Raw genomic sequence first — 13,311 nt, 5'->3', positions numbered from 1 at the left:
GCGATGAGTTTTGTTGACAACATGCTTTCCCTCTAATTTGACACTTTCCTCGGTAGCTCATCAGTAATTATGAGGGCTTATAACGCTAAGAATCGGGTTTTGATATTCGCAATGGGCAACACACAAGTAACCCAATGTGTATCGTTTTCTTCTGAATAAACAAACAAAACTTCTAGTGTTTTATTTGAAAATTAGGAACCACTAACACAGGTGGTCTTTATGAAACTTTATGCGAAACTTTTAAAACAATGTCATTAAGTTTCAGTTCACTGTCGTTCCCTCATTTCCAATTTTTCTGATCAATACAGGATCTGTTTTATCTTCTTTTTTGATCCATACACTAAGTTTCTTCATTATTAACCGACAGCTGTGTTTGCCAAAAGTGGGCATTATAACTTCTCTAAAACCATTACTTTCACACGTGAAAGTTATATATACTTTTAAAGTGAAACTATCTTTTCACTCTAAGTCCGTCATATCTATGTAATTACATGAAACATTTTCCGGATTTTTAAATTATTTTTATTATACAAAGAACTGCAAGAAAAATATTTCATAAAACCCACTTAATCTTGAATAACTCTGACAAGGTTTTAATCAAGTACCTAGTGTCCCCTCCGGTGAACCAGCGGTAGGTTTATGAACTTGAAAGCTAAAATCTAAGTTTGATTTCCTGCTTTACACATTCAATCCATATTCTTCTTCACGGTATTGGCTTGTTTAAACGACATTTATTTAGGACGTAAACGAGAAAAATTAAAATTTTGATCACATACTGAAAATTAAAAGTTTAAAAATAGTCAAAAATCTGTTTCTATTGACATGTTTACAAAGCGATCAACTAGAACTTACACAAAGCGCTTGTAGTATACATAAAGATTGCCACGGAGTTGCATCACATCTAAAAACACCACGTTGAGGTATCCGTGAAACTCAGTACTAATTTTTATTATTATTTTTTTACGGAAATTCATGTTAAACTAAGTACCCAAGCTGATTCGTGTTGAAACCAAAGCTGAAAAGAAAAATACATACATATTTCCTAACTGAACTCTGCATGTGGCTTATAAGTTAATTATCCCTATGTATAAGTACAGAGAAAGTAGTGCAATGTGTGTGTGTATACCGATAAAAAAAAGAGAATTGCGTGATATATATCCAAGACGTAATCGCTTTACACGTTAAATAAGACCAAATATCCATTCATCATCAGTTACGTAGACTATGTTATTCTTATTAGAAACCCTTTCCACTATGGTCTTATACAGTAATAATATTTCACATGTACCTACTTTGCATAAATTAAAAAACAACTAGTATTGATGAAAAAGAATCTAATCAGAAAAAAAAGTGTTTCTTTTTCTATGCTTTACGTATTTATTTGGATTTTCTATATTGTTTAATTTAAAACTTTTCCAATAACAGATCTTGCGGAGGGCGATTCACGTGCTGATGTACGTAAAGTTCTACAGTGCAGAGGTTCAAGGCTGAAAATGTTTTTATCCCTTAAGTTTGGTACTTAGAGATTTGTTTGTTTGTTTGTTTGTTTTTGAATTTCGCACAAAGCTACTCGAGGGCTATCTGTGCTAGCCGTCCCTAATTTAGCAGTGTAAGACTAGAGAGAAGGCAGCTAGTCATCACCACCCACCGTCAACTCTTGGGCTGCTCTTTTATCAACGAATAGTGGGATTGACTGTCACATTATAACGCCCCCACGGCTGAAAGGGCGAGCATGTTTGGCGCGACCGGGATGCGAACCCGCGACCCTCAGATTACGAGTCGCACGCCTTAACACGCTTGGCAATGCCGGCCAGGTACTTAGAGGACTTCTTAGATATGGAAGTTAAAGTTAGTTCACGTTTTTGATACATAGTAAGGTATAGGCTATTCAAATTCAGACATTTTGTATGAACAAAATGATTATAAATGTTAAATTATGTATCTCTATGAAATGAAATAATAGTAAATAGTAATTTAAGTCTCTTTACAAAAAATATTGCATACTATTAACTATACAATCGTATTCTGTAATTTGTTTAAAGTATTGTTTGTTTCTAATTTGTTAAATATATTATTTTCTCTAATTTGTTAAAAATATTGTTTGTATCTATTTTGTTAAAGATATTGTTTGCATCTAATTTGTTAAAGATATTGTTTGCTTCTACTTTGGAACTAATAAACTAGTAGCAACACAGTCAGTTAACAATACTCAATGCCACCTCTTGGAAACTTAGTCTTGTTTCACCGAATATGCGAATGTGGTCGTCATTCTTGAAGTACGCTCATGACACAAAAGTCCGAAATTTGTTTTTGCAGCAACAGGCCAGATCCATAATTCTTTGGACTTTAAAAACGAGGCCACGCTCAGTCCCTGATAAAGTAATTAGCAAATCATTTTAGAGGTTATTAAGATATATTTATGCATTGAACTGTCATGCAGTCCTTGAACATGTCATCCTCAAAACTGCCTGAACTCCAGCACCTGTTGATTAAAATTCTTATAATAATCCTTTTCCCTGATGGCTGGGTATTCGTTTGATTTCATCTGTTAAGCCCAAAACCTTAAAACATAAACTTCTTGCTGATTTGAGACTGAATACATTTGGTGTGTTAAGCTATAACTTCAAACGTTGTTTCAGTATCATTTAATTATCTAATCATTCTACAGTTTTGTTTCTAATATGTACAACTAGTTGACAAATAGTACTATCTCACAATTAATAACAATAAACCAGTCATAACACATGAGCTTCAATATATCTATTGTAACTGATTGTATGACTGTGTCAAATGCTCATGTCAAAGATTGCATGACTTTATTGAAGTACACATGTACGTCATAACAGAACCTCTGCAAATCAATTTTTTACAATATTGTACGTATGAAACAGGACTATTGGCCGTACAGCAACTTAAGTACGTTATGGTTGTGCTAATGATACTGGACTGCTGTTGACCGGCAAGAAGATGTAACCCGCTCATGGAATTCATGTTTACGCGTTGTTACAAAAAAACGAACCCTAACTGGTATCCTAGTTGATTACTGAAAACATAAATTACACTTGCCTCTTCTTAAGAAGCTAGGTAGCAAAAATTGTAAATTTAGCTGGACGAATACACTTTCATCGAAACTTAATACATTTGTAACTGCACTGTAATAAAGTGCAGTTGCTTTGTAAGCTTCTTGCGCTCCAGCGTTTAAAAACATATGATTACTATCAGTGTTACTATGGTTACATGGTTACGTCAAGCAAAGGTTGTTTTGCTCATTTTATGACTCTTCAATTTTCATTCCAAGTATAAAAGCCTGAAACAAAATATCTTAATAAACAAAAATCGTTCCTTAGAGCTGGAATAATAGGGTGCATTTCCTAATTCTGGGTAATTTGAATAGAAATAAAAACTTTACATCTGAATGTTAAAAGTTAGTGAAAGCTCACGTATAATAGAACAGAAGTGATAATCCCGACATGAGTATTATCCTGCCACTACATTTACGTCCTGAAGAGCATTTATTTTTATCTTCATTATTTAGTGCAAGACTACATAATGTGCTATCTGTGTTGGGTTCACTACATTTATCAAAACCTTATTTCTAGAGTTATAAACTCTTTGAGTTATCGCTGAGCAACTGAAACGCCCTGGAGACCAAATATGTATTCATATTTTTATTTTTAACGTAAACACTTTATTAATATATGATTAGTTAAAAATATCTTTACTATGCTAAGAAAATAATCCTAAGGAAAACATAACAGTATTTGTTTTTGAATTTCGTGCAAAGCTATTCGAGGGTTAGCTGTCCCTAATTTAGCAGTGTTAGCTTAGAGGGAAGGCAGCTAGTCATCATCACCCACCGCCAACTCTTGGGCTACTCATTTCTCAACGAATAGTGGGATTGACTGTCACATTGTAACGCTCCTACGGCTAAAAGAGCGAGCATGTTTAGTGCGACGGGAATTCGAACCCGCGACCCTCGGATTACGAGTCGAATGCCTTAACCCACCTGGCCATGCCGGGCCTAACATAATAGTAAGTACAGAGAAATTATAGTTTAAAAACAGATATAAAGTAACACAATTGCATTAAACTAAATTATGTATTTCTCATTCTGTATCGAGTGGAGAAATAGCGGAATTAATTATGATTCTGTCTAGTTGAAGAGCTCAAGTTGACTCTCCAGAGTCACGTTTAAATGGATAATCAATCGAGCGAATGGCTCAAAATAGTGAAAAGGGCTGGCCTACGCTCCCATTTGTTTAGGGCCAGCACTGCTTAAACCTTTTGGTAATGCATATGATGAACAGATGCTACATGATTTTTTTGTTAATATTTTTTTAACAAAATTTCAATCTAACGTTGGAGAAAACTTTTAAAAAGTGTTTTAATACGCAATATCGTGCTAAAAAGTTTCAACTAATCAATTGGTAACAATTTCTTGTATGTGATTCAAACCCTTGCAGATGTGTTATAATAAAACGAGTGTATTAATTGTTTTCTTTCAAAATAGTTTTTTTAATAACCTTTACATGTTTCTTTTAGATATCCCATGAAATTGTGACTTTTAACATACAGATTTAATCTACTTACGACATTAATGAAACGGAGATGCCACACTAATATTTTCCATTACATCTTTTAGCAAAGGATTGCACTGTACATGTTCCTGTTCTTTAGCGTTATCAGTGATGTCGAGAAAACCCACTTTATATATTTAGCGTTATCACCAAGAGATCGAGAAATGACGTTATCAAATTAAAATTCTTAATAATCGATAGAGATTATCTCAAGTATGATTTAAAAGGGTTTCTTTAGGAATCTTAAATGTTATACGTACTACAAGTGACTTTTTGAGTACAGAAAATAAACAATATCATCTAAGCCACCAACACCATCTAACTCTGGAAAGAGAAGTAGTTAGTGTGAAGAGTTTTAACCGTTATATAATATTGTACCACTACGCTCCATCTGTGCAATGGCAGATCCATTGAATCTAATATCTTCTTCTCGCTTAGTGTAGCCTTGCTAAATTTTTCAACAGGAAACTGTGGTATTTACAAATGGTTCTCATCTAATATACTGCTAAGAGAACATCAATCATAAATGCAGAGCAAAAAATATAATCGGTGGTCCTGAAATTCGGATGAGTAATTATTCCCTGATTCAACATGACAATACAAAATGTTACTGGTTCAACTCTTTATAGAGTCCTCTACAACCCCAAGTGTCACCACAAATCTTGGTCAACATCAGAGGGTACTTCATAACTCGAAAGATCTTACTTGTGGGTACCTAATGTCTCACCTATTGAGAAAATAGTGGCAGAAGTCATCCACTATCAGCAAATTTAGTCGTTCTCTACTGGTCGTCTGTGGTCTAAAAAAGAGCTCTTGCTCCAGCACTCTAAATGGCAACAACGTTCGGGTCCTGTAAAGACCTCCCCAAGTGGTCTCTGACCCAACAGATGCGAATCCATGTCGACGACAATTAATCAGCTTCGCTCCCCTTGTGTTAAGACCGATCATCAGGTGTTAAGCACGATCCACCACTTTGGGTCTTCATACATCAAAAGTTCTTCCCAAGTCTACAGTTATAGGTTCATCGATGTGAGGGACCTTCACGGCAAAAGTTATACATAGAAGAAAGAACCTCTGCATACATAGAAGAAAGAACCTCTATCTCTCTCTCCTGCAACTATCTCTTCTGTCCTCTTGGCCATAAGTACTTCTACATCCAGAATGAGCGATTAGTTCAGTAAGTTTTTTTAATTCCTATCTAGACAAGAAATAAAGAAAGAGTTTATGTACTCCACTATAAACCCTGTGGTTCTGGCACCAAAATTTCTCTTTCCTATCTACATATGATATTTACGGAGAAACTAATTTTTGCTCATATACCAAATAAATGTGTTTAATAGCTGTAGGAATGAACAGCAATTTGTATTTGAAAAACAACTAACCAATAAACAAATTAGGCACGTTTCATGGAAATTGACGAGAAACCCACTTGAAGCAAAAATTTATCTCAAGACGGCTGGTAAGGCTGTTAAAACTTTTATTAAAATAAAGTGCAGAATAACGTTTTGACCTTCTTAGGTCATTTTCAGGTTTAATACCCATACCAGCCTTCTTGAGTGTGCACACTCGTATGGTCTAGTAGATGATTGCCTCTACTGCATCAATAAATAGATCAACAGTCTTCTTTCTCTCACAAGGAATCATTGTAGAATTAGTCACATTGAAAACAAAGTAAAACTGAACGAAAACCAGGGTTCCAATCTAGGAAGAAGGGTGTTACGACCTTTTCATGGTCAAAATAGGTCTTTACATTTTATTCTGAACTATGTGTTCGTACCAAAATTGTATACAAATAAACGCAACTAAACATTTACAAATACTTCAGTTTAACTAAATATTGTGTGTGTGTGTTGTAGCAAAGCCCCAATTAACTTTACGATGTGTGCACTGAGAGGAAATGAACCCCTGATTTCAACGTTGTGCATCCGAAGACTTACCGCTGTCCCACCAAGTGATGCTAAAGATTGGGGAAAAATGCATGACATTCATTGTGTAGAGTAATTATTTTCCTTTATTTTTAATTTTCTAACTATAGCTTCACTTTTCACGTCTTTCAAGTAATGAGAATCAAAACGTAGAAAGTTAGTTGTGTACATAAGTTACTGTACTGGAAGATGTGTAAGTGTTGTTCATGTTTCTTCGTAGTTGTACTCGTGAGGGCAAATTTCGCTTTATTGAAAGTGTTATATGTTGGATTAGATGATGGACCCTATTTTATTTAATTAGAGCTACGGTTTTAATTAAGGCAAATCAACTAGCAGTTCAAAGGAAACTAATTTTAATTAAACAACCAGCTGAATTTCAGTAACATATAATTAATTGTTTATTTGATGAATTTGCAAAAATCTACTCGAACTAACCATATGTACTTAAGAATTGATAGACCAGTGAGAATGTTCGGAAAGCTAACAAAAAGCACTCCATCACCAGCTTACATGTTCCTCTTTACCAACAAAATGTGGGATTAACTGTTACTTATACCGCTCCCACAGCTGAAAAGTGACAGGTTTCGGACCTGTGATTGTATGTTTGAGGTCGTTTGCACTAACCACCTCTCAGGTTTTTCACTGAAATGAATTATTTGTTTTTGTAGTGTGGAACCTATCGTAAAATGCAGAAATGATACTTTGCTTATTTTGTTTGCTTGTTGTTAAGCACAAGGCTAAGCTCCACAATGGACTACTTACTGCTACCCACTACGTCACCTTGATTTTAGCCTTATAAGCCTTCAGACTTACTGTGGAGCTATTGGTAAAAGCAAATGTTACAGCCGTCATGTTGTGATTTTTGAGTAAGCTTTTATCTGCGAGTCTGAAGAGAATAAAATAAAAAAAAAAAGGAATGTCTGTATCTCATGATGTCATTTGCTCGTCTTGTATTTTTATCTTTTGATAGACTAACGAATATATTAGATTATGATTTTTATTAGGAACACCTAACAACAGAAACATTTTAAGATATGGATATTTTAAAACTTATTTACCGAATAAGCTTTTATTAACTGTCATTTAAAAGCAAAATGACAAAAATAAACTATTTTTACTTTATTAATTTAAAAGAAATATTTATCTTAGTATTTATAATATCATTCTTCAAAGGTGTTTTATTCCCCCAATGTTATCCCCAGTAATCATTTAGACTGATTTAGATATCCCTTTTAATACAGAAAAAATGTTAGAGATATACCACAGAAAATCTCAATGAATCATGTTAATGTAAAAAACATTAAAAGTGAGAACTAAAGTTCTCCTTCTGTAGAAAATGGTTACATTTAAAAAAAAATATTCTCTTTAAAATACAAAAAGGGTGATATAAGCAACAGGTGATAATTTTTGGTGACTAGGTTTAATTTTTGAACAAGATCTTTTACCTGTTAACACATTGAAATATTCTTATTTTTATACAATAGTTTACTGAGTTAAAAGTACTCTTCTGGCACAGAGGTATGTCTCCAAACTTACAACGCTAGAAATCTGGTTTCGATACACGTAGTGAACAGATCACAGATATTGTGTAGCTTTGTGCTTAATTTCAAACAAAACTAAATTTAAAATATGTAATTTTAACACAACCAAATACAAAATAGTGTGGCCATCTATTGAAGAAATAATGCACTTCAATTTAACATATTAAATAATACCTGGTGAAAATTTATTTATTAAAAATTGGATCATTTTTTGAAGACATTTGGCATATTTTTAAGATTCTGTCAGAAAATTTTCATTGTTTAAAGTAAACAAGAGGAAATCCTCAATAGACTCGGCATTTAAAATTGTTTTAGGCGGGACTAAAGTGAATTAATCTATAAGACCCAGTTTTCCTTTTTATTAGCTATATTAGACTAAATGAATGACTCCAACTAGCAGTCTCTCAAATGGAAAATTTATTGTCAGTTAAAGTGCCTCATGGACGAAGAGTTCCAAATGGAAAATGAGTTTTTCTTGGAACAATTTTAAGAAATAAATCTGATTGAATATATGGAAATATCTGCTATTTACTAGTTATATGCAATCGATAGTATTATAACACTATTATATATTATTTATTAATCTTGTTTTTTGTTTTTTACATCAAGAGTAGTTTCCGTACTTACAATGCTAAAATCTGGAGTTCGATTTCTCGCTGTAGACAAAGCGCATATAGCCTAATACGTATTAAAAAAACCCACAATTAATATCTTTTATTCATGGTTTTATTGTGTTGTAATATACCCAGTACTGATGCTTTGGGGTGAGAAGAGTATTTCTGACAATTTCCACTGAATTTTTATGGATAATTCTAAATACGCTCAAACATCACATAGTGTGCGAACATCACTAGTAAGTGAAATCTGGGATACGTCTACCTCGTTTTACCTACAATGAATAACAACAAGAAAAATTGTATGTCGTAATTCTAATAAACTGTGTAGTCGTAAATATGTATAATTCATATTTATGTATTAAATCACTGCAGATACAGTTCTAAGGATGTGGTATTCATAGATAAAAACTCTGAGTACTAAGTGTGAAAAGACTGAAAATAGATTCGAAAGATTTGTTTACAGGAAAATAAAACGAACACAGTGAGTAAAGAAAAGAAAAATTTGCACAAGTGCAAATGAACAATAAATAACCCCGATTTTCACTGGTGGTGTCGGAGTTTTTTACTGAAAATGTGAAATAAGTTGCACTGCTCTATTTTAGCCGTATGGCCTTTGATAATAACTGGATTTTCTAACTACTCAAGCAAATAAAAACACTTATTTACTAAACAAAGAACATGGTTTTAGAAACTCAAATTATCAACACAGTTCTAGCCTTTAACCCACAAATCTAAATTACCTATAGTCGTATATAGAGAAAATTTGGCCAAACATTTTGATTTCTGAAAATATTTCTCAAGGATCCTCGGTAACTTGTCGATCCCTTTTACGTGATCTAAACGAATGATATAGGTGCCATGTTATCAATACAAATCAAACACAGGGATTTGTTGTTTGTTTATACCCACCCCTTCATGGAAGCCACCAGAACAAAACAAATCCGAGTTGTTGGCAACACATTTACCTTTTCCACAATAATTTAAGCTACTTTATCATATAGAATCATACCAACAATAAACAGTAGTAACATTATGATATCCATATAAACAAGCAAAGACAGATTATTTTTATTCCTGTAATTGACATATGAATAGCTGTCCTCCGTCTAGTATTTCACTGCTAAATTCAGGGCAACTATTAGAGATGACCCTAGTGTAGCTTTTCGCAAAATTGAAAAACAAACAAACTATAAGCCTTTAGATTTATCACTGAGTAGTAGAGTGGCTCAAGAAATGAAGCAAAGCCTCTTACCCAATTTTAAAAATTGGGTTTTGACACCTTTAATGGATAGAACTTAGGTTGCCTGATTTGTAGCTTTGTGTTTAACAACTGTTGCTTTAAAAAACTAAAGACAAAAGTCGATGAGAAATTCTACGCGACGCTAGAGTGCTTTGAAACAATAACGTTGTGAAACGCCCCATAACAATAAATAGATCTGACGAACATATAAACTTTGTTCAACATATATGATTTTTTTCTTGCTGTTTTGTTTTGTTTTTTAGTATCGAGGCTGCGTACGACCAATGAAATATCACCAGTGATTCTCATCCATCTCTTCACCAGAAAGTAGCTATTCAGCATCATCCATCTCCAACTCTAAGGCTACTCCTTTAGAACAAAAAGTGGGATTGACCGTCAGTTATCTTTGTTTGTTTTAACGAAACTTGAATCATGGTGGAAAATCTGCGTTTATTTTAACGAAAGTTACACCATTATCATTTTAACGACAGCTGTGTCATGTTTTAACTATGTTCTAACTATGTTCATTAAATCCAAAATTCTAGAACCTGAACTAACAAGCATCATGATAAATATTCTTCTTCTTAGATTCTTTACTGTATCAATGATTGTCAATAATACCCCTTCTTTCTAAGCTATTCAAGTAGGAAATAATGTTGTAACATTGTTAAATCAAACGTTATCTTTGCAATTTTGTTACATTCTTTGTGAAATACTTCAAGAGACATAATTACTTCTTGTTTACAACGTACTGAAATATGCAACTGGTTTGTTAGAAGCCCAAGAAACTGATACTTCCCTGAATTCTGTCTAATAATCAAATGTAGTCTTCATGTCACAAAGTGTTAAATAGGTCTACATATCCTTATTCTAACTCTTGAAGATTAGAACTCTTTGGTGTAATCAACTTTATATCAGAAAACAAAATTACATAACATAAATCCTTATATTTTGTGGATTATATCATCAAATTAGTAAGGACATAAACACTGTTAAGTCCTTATATCTTGTGGATGATACCAACAAATTCTTAATATAGTAAATACTTTACAGTATTCTTTATTTTCTCTAAACAACTAACATATGTTAAATATCCATCAGTGAATTATTTTATTAAATAAGAAGAAACAATGTTTCCAATCATTCATCACTTATTGTTCTTTTTTTCTAGTTTCGTTATTTAATCGAATTAATTGCAACATTATGAACCACTTAATACTTTATTTGATATTTAGGTTAAAACGTGTTTTTACCCTACTAGGGTAGTTTTCTACAGTGTATTTCGCATTAATTTATCAGTACATTACAAATTTCGCTGTTGATACCAAATGAAAACAAATCTATTTAGACTTTGTTTTCAAATTTCACACAAAGCTACACGAGGGCTGTCTGTGCTAGCCGTCCGTAATTTATGAGTGTTAGACTAGAGGGAAGGCAGTTAGTCATCACCATCAAACTCCAACTCTTGGATACATTTTTACCAAGCAGTAGTAGGATTGACTATTATTACGTCCCCACAGCTGAAACGGCGAGCATGTCCGGTGTGACAGGGATTTGAACCCGTTACCCTCAAATTACGAGTCAAGTGCCCTAACCACCCGGCTATGGCAGGCTTCATTTAGACTTTTACTATGGAATTTCAGTCAGCTGGCCTACATATACCTTTGTAAGTTATTAAATAGGGCCTGGCATGGCCTAGCGCGTAAAGGCGTACGTTTCGTAATTTGAGAGTCGCGGGTTCGCGCCCGAGTCGCGCCAAACATAATCACCCTCCCAGCCGTGAGGGCGTTATAATGGAACGGTCAATCCCACTATTCGTTGGTAAAAGAGTAGCTCAAAAGTTGATAGTGGGTGGTGATGACTAGCTGCCTTCCCTCTAGTCTTACACTGCTAAATTATGGACGGCTAGCACAGATAGCCCTCAAGTAGGTTTGTGCGAAATTCAAAACAAACAAACCATTCTGAAGTTTTAAGATGTAGAAGCACTATGTTATCTTGAGTGTACATAGAAACAAAATATTAACTTCTCATAAAGTCATATGATATATGTGAGAAGAATATTTAACGACGCTTAAACTATGTCAGCGAATGACGTCCTTATGCTGAAAAAATTACAAAAAGCTCTTTAACGTATATATACTAGGCTTACATGACTAGTGATTGTATGTGAATCATAAAGTTGCAAATTCGAGATACACACTCTAATCTTTAGGTGAATATCAACAGTGGTAGTAAATCTCACAAATCGAAATTGTTTTTAGGCAGTTAAGGAAATTAGGTTTGGAATTAAAGCTAAAACAGTTTGGCTTCATGCGTTCTCAGGTTGAATTTCCCAGTCATATTGTTGGTAAGAATGGAGTGTCTTCAAATCTTGGGAAGATTGAGGTGGTTAGAAACTGGCCTCAGTACTTTAAATTTGGAGTTATAATGTCGACGTTTTATGGCCAACTTTTCCAAGATGATCCAACTTAATTTACCAATTTTCGTGTAGATCATGAAATGCATACTGAAGGAAATAACTGCCATGTGAATGGGATGATGCTACAAATATTTACTGTATTTTTTGTATTCCAGAATAATCAGATGATGGTGAAATAAAGGGACCTGTAGAGAGAACAAAAGGGTTAAGGATGTCAAAATAGGATATGTTTTGTTAAAGGCCCACACTGATGTTATTTATGCTTTGAAAATCGTAGATATGATAGACACGTATGTATATTAAAGTTAAACATGATTCTAAAGCGGAAAATTACAGTATAAGCTTAGATGGAAACCATCTGTTTAAAGATTTTTCAAAATATATTTGTAACCAGGTGTGAAGAGAGAGGTCACATTGTTTATGAACGTTCGTGTTGACAGTTAGAGAAATTGAAATTCATTCCACTAATATTGGACAATGGAGGCACGCGAGAAGCTGGAGTATGAAATACGATGAAAATACACGAACACAAATTTGTAAGTATTCGTACAAGAAGGTTTGTTTGTTTCTGAATTTTACACAAAGCTATAGCAGGGTTACCTGAGTCAGCCGTCCCTAATTTAACAGTGTAAGACTAGAGAGAAGGCAACTAGTCATTACCAACCGCTACCGCTGCCTTCCCTCTAGTCTTACACTGCTAAATTAGGGACGGCTAGCACAGATAGCCCTCGAGTAGCTTTGTGCGAAATTCCAAAAACCAAACCAAGTTATTAAAATATAATTTACAAAAATTAATTAATAATAACTTTTGAAACTGAGAATAAAGAATAGGGAAAAGCGATAAAGATATGTATTACTTAAATCAGAAGAACTAATGTTCAATGAAGATATGTATTACTTAAATCAGAAGAACTAACGTTCAATAAAGATATGTATTACTTAAATCAGAAGAATTAACCTTCAATAAAGATATGTATTACTTAAATCAGAAG

General features: G+C 33.7%; 1 long non-coding RNA gene across 1 annotated transcript; it reads left to right on the top strand.

Moving 5' to 3' along the window:
• The first annotated feature begins 3,337 nt into the window (after window positions 1-3,337).
• Window positions 3,338-10,534, top strand: LOC143222537 (uncharacterized). Its single transcript, XR_013012303.1, has 3 exons — window positions 3,338-3,656; window positions 4,543-5,754; window positions 10,164-10,534. It is a non-coding gene; the product is annotated as an uncharacterized LOC143222537 (long non-coding RNA).
• Window positions 10,535-13,311: the final 2,777 nt, after the last annotated feature.

This window comes from Tachypleus tridentatus, chromosome 8 (genome assembly GCF_004210375.1).
Source record: "Tachypleus tridentatus isolate NWPU-2018 chromosome 8, ASM421037v1, whole genome shotgun sequence".
NCBI classification, from domain to species: Eukaryota; Metazoa; Arthropoda; class Merostomata; order Xiphosura; family Limulidae; genus Tachypleus; species Tachypleus tridentatus.
Note: the sequence above shows the minus strand (reverse complement) of the source record. Positions and strands in the feature narration are given on the sequence as shown.